The sequence below is a fragment of the Perognathus longimembris genome, chromosome 21 (genome assembly GCF_023159225.1).
Source record: "Perognathus longimembris pacificus isolate PPM17 chromosome 21, ASM2315922v1, whole genome shotgun sequence".
Lineage (NCBI taxonomy): Eukaryota > Metazoa > Chordata > Mammalia > Rodentia > Heteromyidae > Perognathus > Perognathus longimembris.
This window is the reverse complement of record NC_063181.1, coordinates 31,378,851-31,391,294: the sequence shown is the minus strand read 5'-3', so window position 1 is coordinate 31,391,294 and position 12,444 is coordinate 31,378,851. Positions and strand designations below refer to the sequence as shown.

At 47.6% G+C, this 12,444-nt stretch overlaps 1 protein-coding gene across 2 annotated transcripts in view; it reads right to left on the bottom strand.

The window, feature by feature from the left end:
* Zmat4 (zinc finger matrin-type 4) overlaps window positions 1-11,945 on the bottom strand; it is a 400,198-nt gene extending 388,253 nt beyond the window's left edge. For both annotated transcript variants that reach the window (XM_048330717.1, XM_048330718.1), the window contains exon 1: window positions 11,818-11,945. The gene's annotated coding sequence lies outside the window, so the exon portion shown is untranslated. The remainder of the gene's footprint in view (window positions 1-11,817) is intronic.
* Window positions 11,946-12,444: the final 499 nt, after the last annotated feature.

Here is a 12,444-nt window from a genome sequence, read left to right as displayed (position 1 = left end):
CACAATTCATTTCTTTGTGCCTCTTTACAACACTCCTCCATAAAGCTGTTTACATGAACTGTTGCCAATATCTCTCCCCAAACCCACTCCATCTCACACTCCACCCAAAGTGCTCTTGTCAGCTCACCAACTTCCTCCGTGATGTGATGCTGATTTCTTTTATCCTACTCTACTCCCACAGCCTCGTTTTCTGTTCTTGCTATCCAGAACCTTATTGTAGCAGTATGACCCAGATTATCACTGCCTCTTTCTTGAAAAGTACTTCACTTAGTTTCTCACGCATCATCCTTTCTTGTTTGCCTCCTTCCTAATGTCTCCTTTCTAATGCTTTTTTTCAGTCTCCTTTTATAGTTTGTCCTAGATGTAAGGTCATCAAATTCTGGTCCATGGGCTAGTTCTCTGTTTTATAAGTAAAGTTTTAATGGAACACAACCATGCTCATCATTTACATATTATCTGTAACTGCTTTTATGTTACAACAGCAAAGTTGAGCTGTTGTAGTCAAGACTGTATGCGTGAAAAGCCTAAACTATTCACTACCAGGCTCTTTAAGAAGTTTCCAAACAGTCCTTCTAGATCTATAAATATAAACATAGGACTCCATCTCTATGCCTCCTCTGAACCCACACTCGCTTCCTGGTGAGCTCATCTGGCCTCATGACCTTAAATACCACTATACTTTGATGACTGCACACTTTTTCTCTAGCCTTCTCTTCTCTGAACTCCAGATCCACAGCCCAAAGACCAGCAGATGCTTTAGTTAAATGTCTTATACGTCCCCAAACTCTTCACTTCTTGTCTCTCTACCATGTCCATCCTCATTCTCTGTCCTCAGTTTCACAGCCTCACTTGCCCATTCCCCAACCTCCCTTCCTGTCTTTCCATATTCCCATCCACAATTCTTGTTCCTCCACATTCCCATCCACAATACCTGTCACTCCATAATCCCCATCCTCCCCTTTCCCTCCATAACCCCATCCTCACTCCGTCCTTCCATATTTCTTAGCTCATTTCCCTATTCCTCATCCTCACTTCCTGTCCCTCCATAACTCCCACTCGCTCTGTCCCTCCATAACCCTCATCTCTCCTGTCCTTCCAAATTCCCTATTTCAGTTCCTATCCCTTCATCGTAAAGCAGCTCGACACCGCCTCTCACAAGGATCCTGGCCTCCGCACTATCTTCTGCCTGCACTTGGCCTCCTGGTGCACACTCAGGCAACCAGAGCTATTCATTAACATGCCAGACTATACTTTTTCTTGGCTCAGAACTTCCTAGTGATTAGAGGAAGCACACCTGACCTCATTGCTATACCGGACACACCAAGTGTCTCTAGCTTTGGGGCCTTTACTGGCATAGACCAATAGTCCTTGAAATATCCACATGGCTTCAGGTCTCTTGAATGCTATTTTAGGCAAAGCCTTCCTGGACACACTCTCTGCAGTTGCAATCCCTTTATTCTTTCCCCATACACAAACCTCTGATGTGCCAACCTCTAAGGGTTGTTATCTGTCTCCCTCACTAAAATCTAAGCTCTAACAGCACAGGACAGTCTAGTCTGCTGTTAGATTCTCAAAGTTTAGAAGTGTGCCTGTCCATTCTCGGTATTTGTCATAGTGAGGAAAGGAACACACAAATACCAGAAGTTTATGAGTCTTATTGAGGAAACTGAAGAATGCATTCGTTGCTCAAATTGTGGTGAAGATAAAAAAAAAAAAAAAAAAAGCAGAGTGGCATGCCAAGGCTTGCCTAGCCTGGGACCAGAACCTTCCTTGCCTTCCTACCCCAGGGATGCAAGGGAAGCAAGCCAGGCCCCAGAGCCCCAGGGGCTGTGGCTAGCATTCATTCTTCTAGGAGCCCTTGGTGCTCTTAGATGGTGGCGTCTCTGGAAGCAGAGCAATGCCTGGTCCTTCCTTGTTCCCTCGCTCCTGGGGGACACTGGCTTGGTATCCTGGCCTCCGGTGCGGGAACCAGCTGGTGTAGCAGAGCAGCTGGCACACAGGGTGGGAACCTGCTACTCACCAGCAATGCTACCTTAGTAGGCTTGAATCACTCCATGCCTCCATTCCCTCACCTACAAATGAGATGCCATGACAAAATGCTGAATAATCTGGAACTGAAGGACTGTCCCAGGTTCTTTCTCTTGCTTTCTTATTTGTGACTTCTCACAAATAAGTCTACAGCTTGTAACAAGAGACTTTCCACTTAGGCGTTTCCATATGCTCTAGGTCCCCCTGCATCTAACCATCCCTCTGAGGCATCCCCCTCCCTCCTAACTCTGTCCTCATTTTAAAGTTTTTCTTTTTTTCATATGGTCTCATAAAATTTCCTCTATTGTCCCCAATTTTTTCAAGTTTCCAACATGGAGTCAAGGGCTGACAGTAAAGCAACCATCCCAATTGTCCTGGAACCCTGCAAGGCAGTTGCTTTTTCAGCAGGCACAAAACCAAGACAAATAGCAGAAGAGACAAAATGCCCAGAGGCTCCGCGAGTGCATTTCCAAGCGTGCCTCTCATGCCCAGCCTTTGGTTTTTCCCTCTCTACGCTCCTTTCCCAGCCACACTGAATAGAAGGTATTGCTTAGAAGGGAGCAATGCTTGGGCCACTGGGTATCCAGGGCACTTCTCACCATCAGCCCGCCTGCAAACCCACATTCCTTTGTCAACTCCTGGGCTCTGGACCTCCCCTCACTCAGGGAATACCCTTCCCGCCATGCCAATCAGCCCCATCCTTCGGTGCTCACTGATATCATCTTTCTTGGCACCTACACTCAGCCTCACACTTTAAGATTCAGCTGAAAGCATCTTTGTTCCCAAGGCCACTACACAGGTATGGCTGCTGATTCTCCAGCTAGTACTATCCAAGCCCTCCTCTGCCCGGGACAGAGGCCAGCAGGAAGCCCTTCCTGATGACCAGGCAAAGTGGAAGTCACAGGCAGAAATTTAGTTTGTTCTGTGCCTTGGTCTTGTGCCTATGCCTCTTCTGTATCAAGTTGGAAAATCCAGAAAGAAAGGAGATCACACCACCTTCTCACCCACCTCAGAGGCTTGCGCATACAAAACACCATACAAATTTTCACGTTCTTATTAAAATAAATAGAGCAGCAAATCATCCAGGAGGCCCACACTGCTGTCTTCCAGCAGGCCTGTCCACTTTCCCAATTAAGCTTGTGAGAGCCCAAGGGTGTGCCCAGCAGAACTACCACCTGCCCTGCTGTGGGAAGGCGCCCCAGAGCCCCCCTGTGGCCCCAGCATACATCATGAAGCCAGCCAGCTGTGACTTCCACTCTGAGCAGGCTGGCTCTGGCTGTCTTGGAGTTTATGCAACAAAGGAAACCACAGTGGGAAGCATTCCTGCAGTAACAAACGAGACTCTCAGGAGGCAGAGCCAGAGGGCTGCTCTCCAGAGCCCTCAGTACCCATAGCCCTGTTCTAAATGAGATAGCTGTGGGAACACTGAATCTGCTCTAATTAAGAAGGGAGAGTGGAAGCCAGGAGACTGTGGCTCATGCCTGTAATCTCAGCGACTGAGGTTGAGATTCAGAGGGCTGTGGTTTGAAGCCAGCCCGGAGAGAAAAGTCCGTGAGATTCCATCTCTAAAATTAACCAGCATAAACCTGGGCCAGAGTGCAAGTGGTTGAGCACGAGCAAAGCAAGCAAAGCCAAGTGAGCCCAAGATCCTGAGTTCAAGCCACAATACCGAGAAAAGGAGGACAGGGGCTGTATGCTTCTTGTGGAAGCCTGACGAATGTGCTTTGAAAGAACATGATATCAGGCACGTAAAGTTCCTAGACTTTGTACGTTCCAAAGGTACTCACTAGCTTTGTAGTCCTGGTCAAGCCATAGCCTCCCCGATCCTGAACTTCTCTCGCGTGGTACATGGAAACTCAACAGTGGAAAGGCTGAGTCAGGTCTGACCACTGTGAGTGACAGGGCCCAGCTGGGATGATGTGGATGAGGAAGGTAGGAAGGAGAAGGACCCAGGGCCTATAGTGGCCGTTCCCTGCAGGGGTGTGGAGATTAAGCCCTGAAAGAGGACTATGTGAGAAGCCCAGTGCATTCCTCTTCTCTCACCACACACACAAGGACATAGGGAGGGCCTGACTTCACTCCATGATGAACACAAAGCCTACAACATTATTACATGTACAACATTATTACATGCCACTTGAACATTTGTTGCAATGTCTCATTTAAAATACATGTATCTTGGGGCTGGGGATATGGCCTAGTGGCAAGAGTGCTTGCCTCGTATACATGAGGCCCTGGGTTCGATTCCCCAGCACCACATATACAGAAAATGGCCAGAAGTGGCGCTATGGCTCAAGTGGCAGAGTGCTAGCCTTGAGCAAAAAAAAAAAAAAAAGAAGCCAGGGACAGTGCTCAGGCCCTGAGTCCAAGGCCCAGGACTGGCAAAATAAATAAATAAATAAATAAATAAAATAAAATACATGTAGCTGGCTTGCAAAATCACATGCTTCCCCTAGAAAAATTAGGAAAATCTCAAAAAGTTTAAAGGAATTAAAAATGTGTATGCTGTTAAGATTTTGATACATTGCATTCTGCTCCATTTTTTTCAGGACTCCACACATTTTCTACTTTAATTGCAATTATACTCTATTTACGTTTAAATCTTTACTTAATATATTATTAGCATTTTCCATATGCTTATATATTATTCACTGTAGTTTAAATAGCTTCCTTGATTTCTATTTTAGGGATGAACCATATTAGATTTAATTAATCCCCCATACAATGTTTTGTTATCATGAATAATGCTGAAAGGAATATTCTTGATTAGAACTATTGTGTACATATCTGATTATTTCCTTAGGATAAATTCCCGAAACTGCCTACTTGTTCAAAGGGCCTATTTTTTTTGAGACATATCTCCCATGTTTTTAAATTATCTTCCCCCCAGCTCAGTCTATACATGTCCATTCCCAACAATTCTCTTAACATCTCTGGTTAGGATATTATCATCCTTCATTTTTGCTAATCTATTAGGTAGATAATGATATCTTGGTTTTAATTTCACATGTTAACGATGACTGAAATTGGACATTTTCACATAATGTTCTGGCCACTTATTTCTTTTGTATGTGTCTGAACTATCTATTCACATTCTTCGCTCATTTTTCTACCAGGGAAAAGATGGGTTGGTTTTTTCCCCCCCAATTTTCTATAGAAAGAAAGAATTAGTCCCCAACTTCCTTTGATGACCCTACTCCCATGTCTAACAATCCTTTCCATTAAAGCATTAATTCTAATGTCTCACTTACATCCTTTTCCTCTAGTTTAAACCCATTTTCTATCATTCTGTCTTCAGTGGGGATGTTTCTCTCTCTTATCTAACAGCATGACCTTCCTTGTCACTTGTCAGCTTCTCTGGGGGATGAATAATCCCTCTTCTTTTGCCTGATCTACTGTAACTTATAAAGTCAGAGTGTCGTCTTCTTCTAGTCCCACTCCTTCTTCTCCTCTTTTGCATTTCCCATTGTCAGGCCTTCATATTTTTTTTTTTTTTTTTACCAATAGAGCATCAAATAACTTCTATCCCAGGCTAGCCCCTCCCTTCTTGTTCCTACCAAATATCATTCACCCAGACTTTGTAACCCCTAAGTTTATTATTCCTAAACACAAGCATGACCCTGTCATTTGCTATCTAAAATCCCTCTACCCTTTAATTTGGCCTGCTAGTCCATCCCTTCCTGAAAAACACCCACAAACCCTACTTCTTCTTATGTCCAGCCTCCCCACCCCCCTGCCCAGCAAACATGCCTCATGTGTGCAGATTCAGTAACACCCCAATAATCTTGGCATATCTAGTGTTTCATGCTTTTGATTCTTGAAAACCTAACTCCTTCCCTGCCAACGGCTCTCTACCTCCACCTGGTTATTATCCTATGCATTTCTCAAGGCCCACTTAGGAACTCCTTTTTCCAGCAGGAAAGCGTCTAATGCGTACCTCACATATGAGAACCATGGTGAATCCTGAATCCAGGACACATCTTCATCTCATTTAACACATCTGTTCTCAAGTATAACTCAGGGCATTAAAACTGAGAACAGAAGTGTGAACTCCACTGAATGTCATTCTCAATGACAAAAATGCATGCTGGAACATCTTGGCTGGGGCAAGATCCCCCTGGGTTAGCCTGCCTATTAGAGGTATTTCTCAGGGTTCTCTACATGGGTGACAGACTGTGTCATCCTCCATAGACAGGCCCTAGAGACCTCTGATTTCCATCTATCCTTCCTTTTCTTCATCATCCCAAGTTCTGCCCATTCTTTGAGCCCATGTCACACTGGGGCGCCTGCCTAAACAGCCCAGCCCCTAAACCTCTGCTCTTTAGCTCACCCACAATTTCTGTCTCAATTTTCTCCTGGATAGTCTGCCCTGCTGCCTCTCAAAAATCATAAAGCCATCTTCTTTGTGGTAGAATTCATCCTCCAGATACAGTACAGCAATCAGTCCTCTTCCAGCCTCTGACTGGGGACTGAAGAGTGCACTGTGCAAATCACAATGGTGGAGCAGGACACACATCAGCAAGGGGCGCTCTGGTGTCAGCAGGTGTCTGTCATGCAGAATTTGGCACAGAGAGTCAGCAGGTGTCTGTCACTGCCATTTGGTTAGAGAGATATTAGAAACCGAGAATGCAAATCGTCCATTCAATTTGGAAACAAGAAGAAAATGAGCTACAAAGCAAACAATACTGACTAGGGAGATGGAGGACCTTGATTCTGGTCCCAGTTCGGCCGTTGACGGTCTGTGCAATGCCTCCAAGCTCTCTAACTTCTTTGGCCTCATTTGCCACATGGCAATGAAAGATCCAGTTTTATAGGAGGTCCTCAAGGATTTATTTGCCCAATGAGGTGGCAGTGAACAGAAGGGCACATCCAAGGTGGGAGAAGGGAACATAAGTTAGCACATGCCTTTCTTGCTCACCTGAAGGATGCTGAGTTTCAGTCCCCTCAGCAGCCCTAGATTACAGGTGAGGTTCCAGAGAAATAAAAAGGGGACCCTCTTCAGAAGAGGCTCTGAGGCCCCTCCCCTTCACTTCCTCACACAGTCATTTGGCTCTTCCTCCTGAGGATCATCACAGACACTCCACAACCTTCCCTTTCCAAAAAAGAAAAAAAAAAAAAAAAAAGCAACTCTTGCTGATGGAAAATTCTTCCTCATACCTAATCTAAGTCCATCTGCTGCAATTTCTGTCTATTTTCTCTAGTTCAATCCTTACTGGAGATGGAGAACAGCTGGTCGCCATCCTCCATATAACATCCCCTCCTAAACCAAAATCAGTTATGACATCACCCCTCAGCTTGTTTTTCTTCTGGCATAACATCCACCATTCTTTCTGACCTGCCTTCATGATTGTAGCTCTGAAAGCATCACTGTCATTGTGGCCACACTGGAGAATGAATGAGGGGCACGTGCCAAGTCACCCAGAACTATGGCATCTATGGATGTAGGACCTGGTGTCAAGAATAAGAGCAAAAAAGGACATATGATAACATAGTCCCTGATTTCACCTAGGAGGAAACTGAAAGTCAGATAATATCCAAGGTCAAATCCAAGGTAGCAGGCTCCATGCACCCAGCTCTAAGCACATACTTTGTAGAGACAGGGTTTCACTCAAACTCACAATTCTTCCTCTGTCTCTCTGAGGGCTGGAAATACAGGTATATGTCACCAAGCCTGGTTTTGGCTTCAAATGTTACCAGAAAATAGCCTGAGTGACCACAGCCTATCCTCGATGAAGGAAAAAGCAGAATCACCCTTAACTGAAAACCAAAGCACGCCCCTATCCCACTAGCAGATGTCTGAAATTTCCACTAAGAGCTCAAATACTGGGTTGGGGCTAGAGCTCGGTGGTAGAGTGATGCCTAGCATATGTGAAGCCCTCAGTTCCATCCGCAATATGGGAAAATAACGTAAACATCAAATGCTTAGTAAGTGGCAATGCTTAACTATTTGCATCCTAGTATTAATGAACAGATTTGATTTTTACCAACTATTGATAGATTCAAAGGTGAGACATGAACAAAGAAACAGAAGGACGGCAGACAAATCCTACTGTCTGCTAATGTTTCCAAGGTCAATCTGGGCGCGTGGGGGCTGGGGAGGGGCTGTGAGCCCTGTGGAGCAGGGCTTGCACCTGATGGGACTGCTCTTACCCCAACCCCATGCTCGGACACCTTGACCCTGCTTGTCTCATGCAGGCTTACAAGGAAGCTGCCAGGTGCTCTGTGAGGGCCGTGGTAGAATTGAACTTGGTGAAAGGATTACCTCATAGCTCCCACAGGACCAACTCCCAAAGGCCATCCCAGCATTCCTGGTGTTTCCTGTTAACTCCCTGAAGTGAGATGAACAATTAAAAGTAAATCTCATCTAAGGTGCCCTTAAATGATAGAAAGGAAGAACCAGAGGGGAGAGGGGAAAGAGAGGTACGCCTGCCTAACAGATGAGGATTACTCAGGTACATGCTTCAAGGTGAAATAGCTCCCCAGTTGGTTGGAAGGAAGGAGTATGTGAATGTAAAGATGAGTGAGTCCAATGAAGTATTTGCTCATACATTTTTGCCTAGGAGACTTTTCTAAATGAAAAATGGAAAGAGAAAATGTGAATGTGGGGAGCCCATTTCAAAGTCTCAGTTTCAAAGCAGACTTCTTCCTATCTTTTTTTTTTTTTTTTTTTGCCAGTCCTGGGCCTTGGACTCAGGGCCTGAGCATTGTCCCTGGCTTCTTTTTTGCTCAAGGCTAGCACTCTGCCACTTGAGCCGCAGCGCCACTTCTGGTCATTTTCTGTATATGTGGTGCTGGGGAATTGAACCCAGGGCTTCATGTATACGAGGCAAGCGCTCTTGCCACTAGGCTATATCCCCAGCCCTTCTTCCTATCTTGAATAAACAGGAGCACGTTGTGCTCCAACCTTGACAACTTTCAGGGATTTTTCCAGATTGTTTTGAGCCTCTAGACACACCCTCTCCAAAGACAACTGGGGAGATCGTATATCCAGAAAAAAAAAGACATTGTGACACATTGACCAAGACACCTAACCCAATAAGCTTGCTTATTTGATGTGCCCTCGAAAACCCCACAAAATTAAACTGTAAGATAGAAGACAAAAAGACACTCCTCTGCTAGAATTTTCAATATGTTTTCAAACGTCGTTCAGGGGATAGTTTTCTTTAACAGTAAAATGGGCAAAAAAAAAAATGACAAGATCAAAGTGGGTTGGCAATGAGATTATTTGTTGATGTGTTTATCAAGAAGAGAGATGACAGGAAGGGTGATAGGGACGGATCAGAAAATTAGGAGTAGGACTTATACTTGCTATCCCAAATAAATCACTCTGGGCTAGAAAAGCAGAGAAATGCAACCCCTCAATCCCACAGCAGCTCAATGACAGAAATCCAGGCTTTCCAATTGGGAAAGAAGAAAATGCTAGATTTCTAAAAGGTATTTGCCCAGTGTCCTGACTAAAGCTATTGTGTTTGCTAAAATGACAACAAATTTAATTTCCTAAGTATCAATCAGTCCCTTCCCACACAGCCACCCGTTTCACAAGGAGTTAATCAGCCTCACACCAGCAACACAATTCTCCAAACTGGATCACAGCCGAGGTGCTGGCCACTGGGTTTCACACTCCACCCCACCCAAGGTGAAGCTGCGAGGAGCCTGTTTGGGGTTTTGTCTATTATTCTTCAGCTTCTCTACTTCTGTTCCTCCTTTCTTTCTTTTTTAGCTGAAGTTGTTATTTTAATGATCTCTGTTCCAAATGAGGAAATACAAGGAAGAGAAATGAGGAGGAGGGAGAGGGAGGAAAAGCAAACGCTCTAGTATGTCCCACTTGTACTTTACAAAGCTCCCTGGGTTCCCTCCCCCACCCAGCCTTTCCCTCTGAGCATGAGTCACCATCAGGAGCTGTTTTCAATGCCTTACTTTTAATGTTCTCTATCATGACAGACATCTAACAGATTAGCATCCATTAAACTGACCCCACCCCTAGCCCTGTTCTGCTCCCAATTCTCCTCTAACTCAGAATTTGTGACTGTCTTCATGGAGATAAAGGTGGCTAGGTTGAGGAGTTCCTTGGACTGGCTGCTGCCACACCTGGTCTCTCGGGGGTCACATGCCCTCGGGGGACCACAAAGGCCCCGGATCCCTGACCAAACATGCCACATGCCAAGTATGAGAAAAGTTCATTTCTGATCCATCTCCCCCACCCCAGCATAAAGGCGTCATGATATGCAGTGCTCCAAGTTTGTTTTGCTCACTGCCAGACAGCATGTGCCCAAGAGAAAGCTGACTGGATCCTGACCACCAACAACAAAAAGTCAGGCAGTGATTTTTTTTTTCTTTTTTAACCATTGTGAGTACAGCTTCCATAATAGCAGTTCCCACCCAAAATAGCAGCTGAAAGGACATGAAGGAAAACCTGTTGTTGCATGCTGGTGAAAGAAAATAAGAATTAAAAAGGGAAAGCAATATGCGGAGCCAGAAAGCGGAACTGTCTGTCGTCTAAACCTTTGTAGAAGCGGCCTAGGGGAGAGGTGTTGCTGGAGAGAGAGGCCTTCCCCGGTTCGGGTCTGGGACAGAAATCAGAGGTAGACAATTCACTGGAGTCTCTCGCACCCCAAGGCTTCAGAGGCTTGTAATGTCCACAGGTACAGGTGGCTGCACACCTCTCCAAGTTCGGAAACTAGGAGCTGCCTTTCCCCACTCGGGAACACCTGGCGGAACTGGCGAAAGCCACTTCCCCAGCACCCGAAAGTGATTTTGAGAGCAGGCGGGAGGCATTTGTGGTCCGGCGGTCTAGAATGTTCAAGATGCTGCTGGGCTGGACAAGCTGAGGTTTTCCACTTGCAGAGCGGTTATCCACAGCAGCGGGGACGGTGACTTCAGCCCGGTCTTCCTGCCACCGAGGTCCCGGCCCCCAGCCGCTGGGCCCTCCACCTGCCTGGGCCTCCCTGGGCTTCTGGAAGGCTGGAGGCTGGCCCCTGCTCTAGCAAAGGTGTAAGGTAGCCAGGAGGGAAAACGCACCCCCTTGTCCATGTTTTCAGGACACACCAAACCTGGAAAGTCGTGCAGAGTTTTCAGGAGCTAATCAACGAAGTGATTTCTTGTCCTCTAAGAAGGTTTCTGTTGGTTTCTCACCAAGTTGTGTGACACCCAGGTTTGCTGTTCAGGTCCCCAGCACCGGTCCCCACACCCTGGGGCATTTCTTCCACCAAATCAAAGGAGCAGAGGGCAAGGGGGCAGTGGGAGAGGGAAATGGAAGCTGGAGGAAGACTTGAGTGGAAAGTCATACGAGTTTGGGGAAGGGACATCAAGGTAATGTAGACCTGACAGACCCCATGGCGAGGACCCAAACCACCAATCCCGTCTCCCCGAGCCAGCCAGCGTCTCACGGGTGGGTCCCAGCTCCACGCCAGGCTCCAGGTCCTCGCACGCAGCGCATCGCAGGATCTGGCTTCCTCTTCCAGCAAACCTGAGCCTACACCCCAACCTGCAGGCCGCCTGGCCCAAGACCAGCCCCCATCTCCACACACCTGAGCCCGGCTCAGGGAGAGTCAGCAAGCCCAGCTCTTGACAGAGTAGAAGTTTTCCGAATGGCAAGCTTGTCCCCCTCCCCACCCCCCCCCACCTCCCCCCGCCACCCCCACCCCCACACACAGAAGACAGTGGCTTCCCACCGTTGTCACCTTCCCTCCCTTAAACTTTTCTTCCCGCAATCCCTCCACCTCCGCTGAGCCTGGCAGCCCCGCAGGACGCGCGCGCAGGAGCAGCACCCCGGGGCGCGGGCGAAGGTACCTTGTCCGCGGGCGGAGCGGAGGGGCTGCGGTCGGTCCGGAGGTCCCGAGGCTCGCTGCCCTGCCGAGCCGGGGAGGATGGAGCCGGCTGGGGTGGCGCGTTCCCGGCTCTGCGACCAGACCTCTCGGCAGCTCCGTCCAACTGTGCTAGCGATGCACTTAGCAATTATCTGCTGGCGCCGACGCCCCGCCCTCGGCTCCCGCGATTGGCTGCCCGACCCCGGGCCGGGCCGCATTGGTCTCCGCCGGCCTCACTCACGGCTGTAGCTCCTACTATTATCTAAGCCATCAAAGGAAATAATTCCATGTTCCATTGACAACCTGTAAGGCTCTCCTCCGGCCCGTGCGGGGGCAGAGCTGCGAGGCCAGCGGGAGGAGGGACGCGGGAAAGTGAGGAAAGGTGGAGGTGGGGGGGGGGGAGGACGCGGAGGGGTGGGGGGGAAGGGATGGGGGGGGGAGAGAAAACGAGAGGGAGAGAAAGAGGAGGGGGGAGGGAGGAAGGAGAGAACAATCACATTCTTGCTCCTGCATGTTTAACTTTCACAAAACAGAGCCCGTGGCAACAATTCTTGGCCTTAACCCCGACCCCAGCCCCACCCCTGTCACTGGCCAAGGTCCTGAGGGTAGA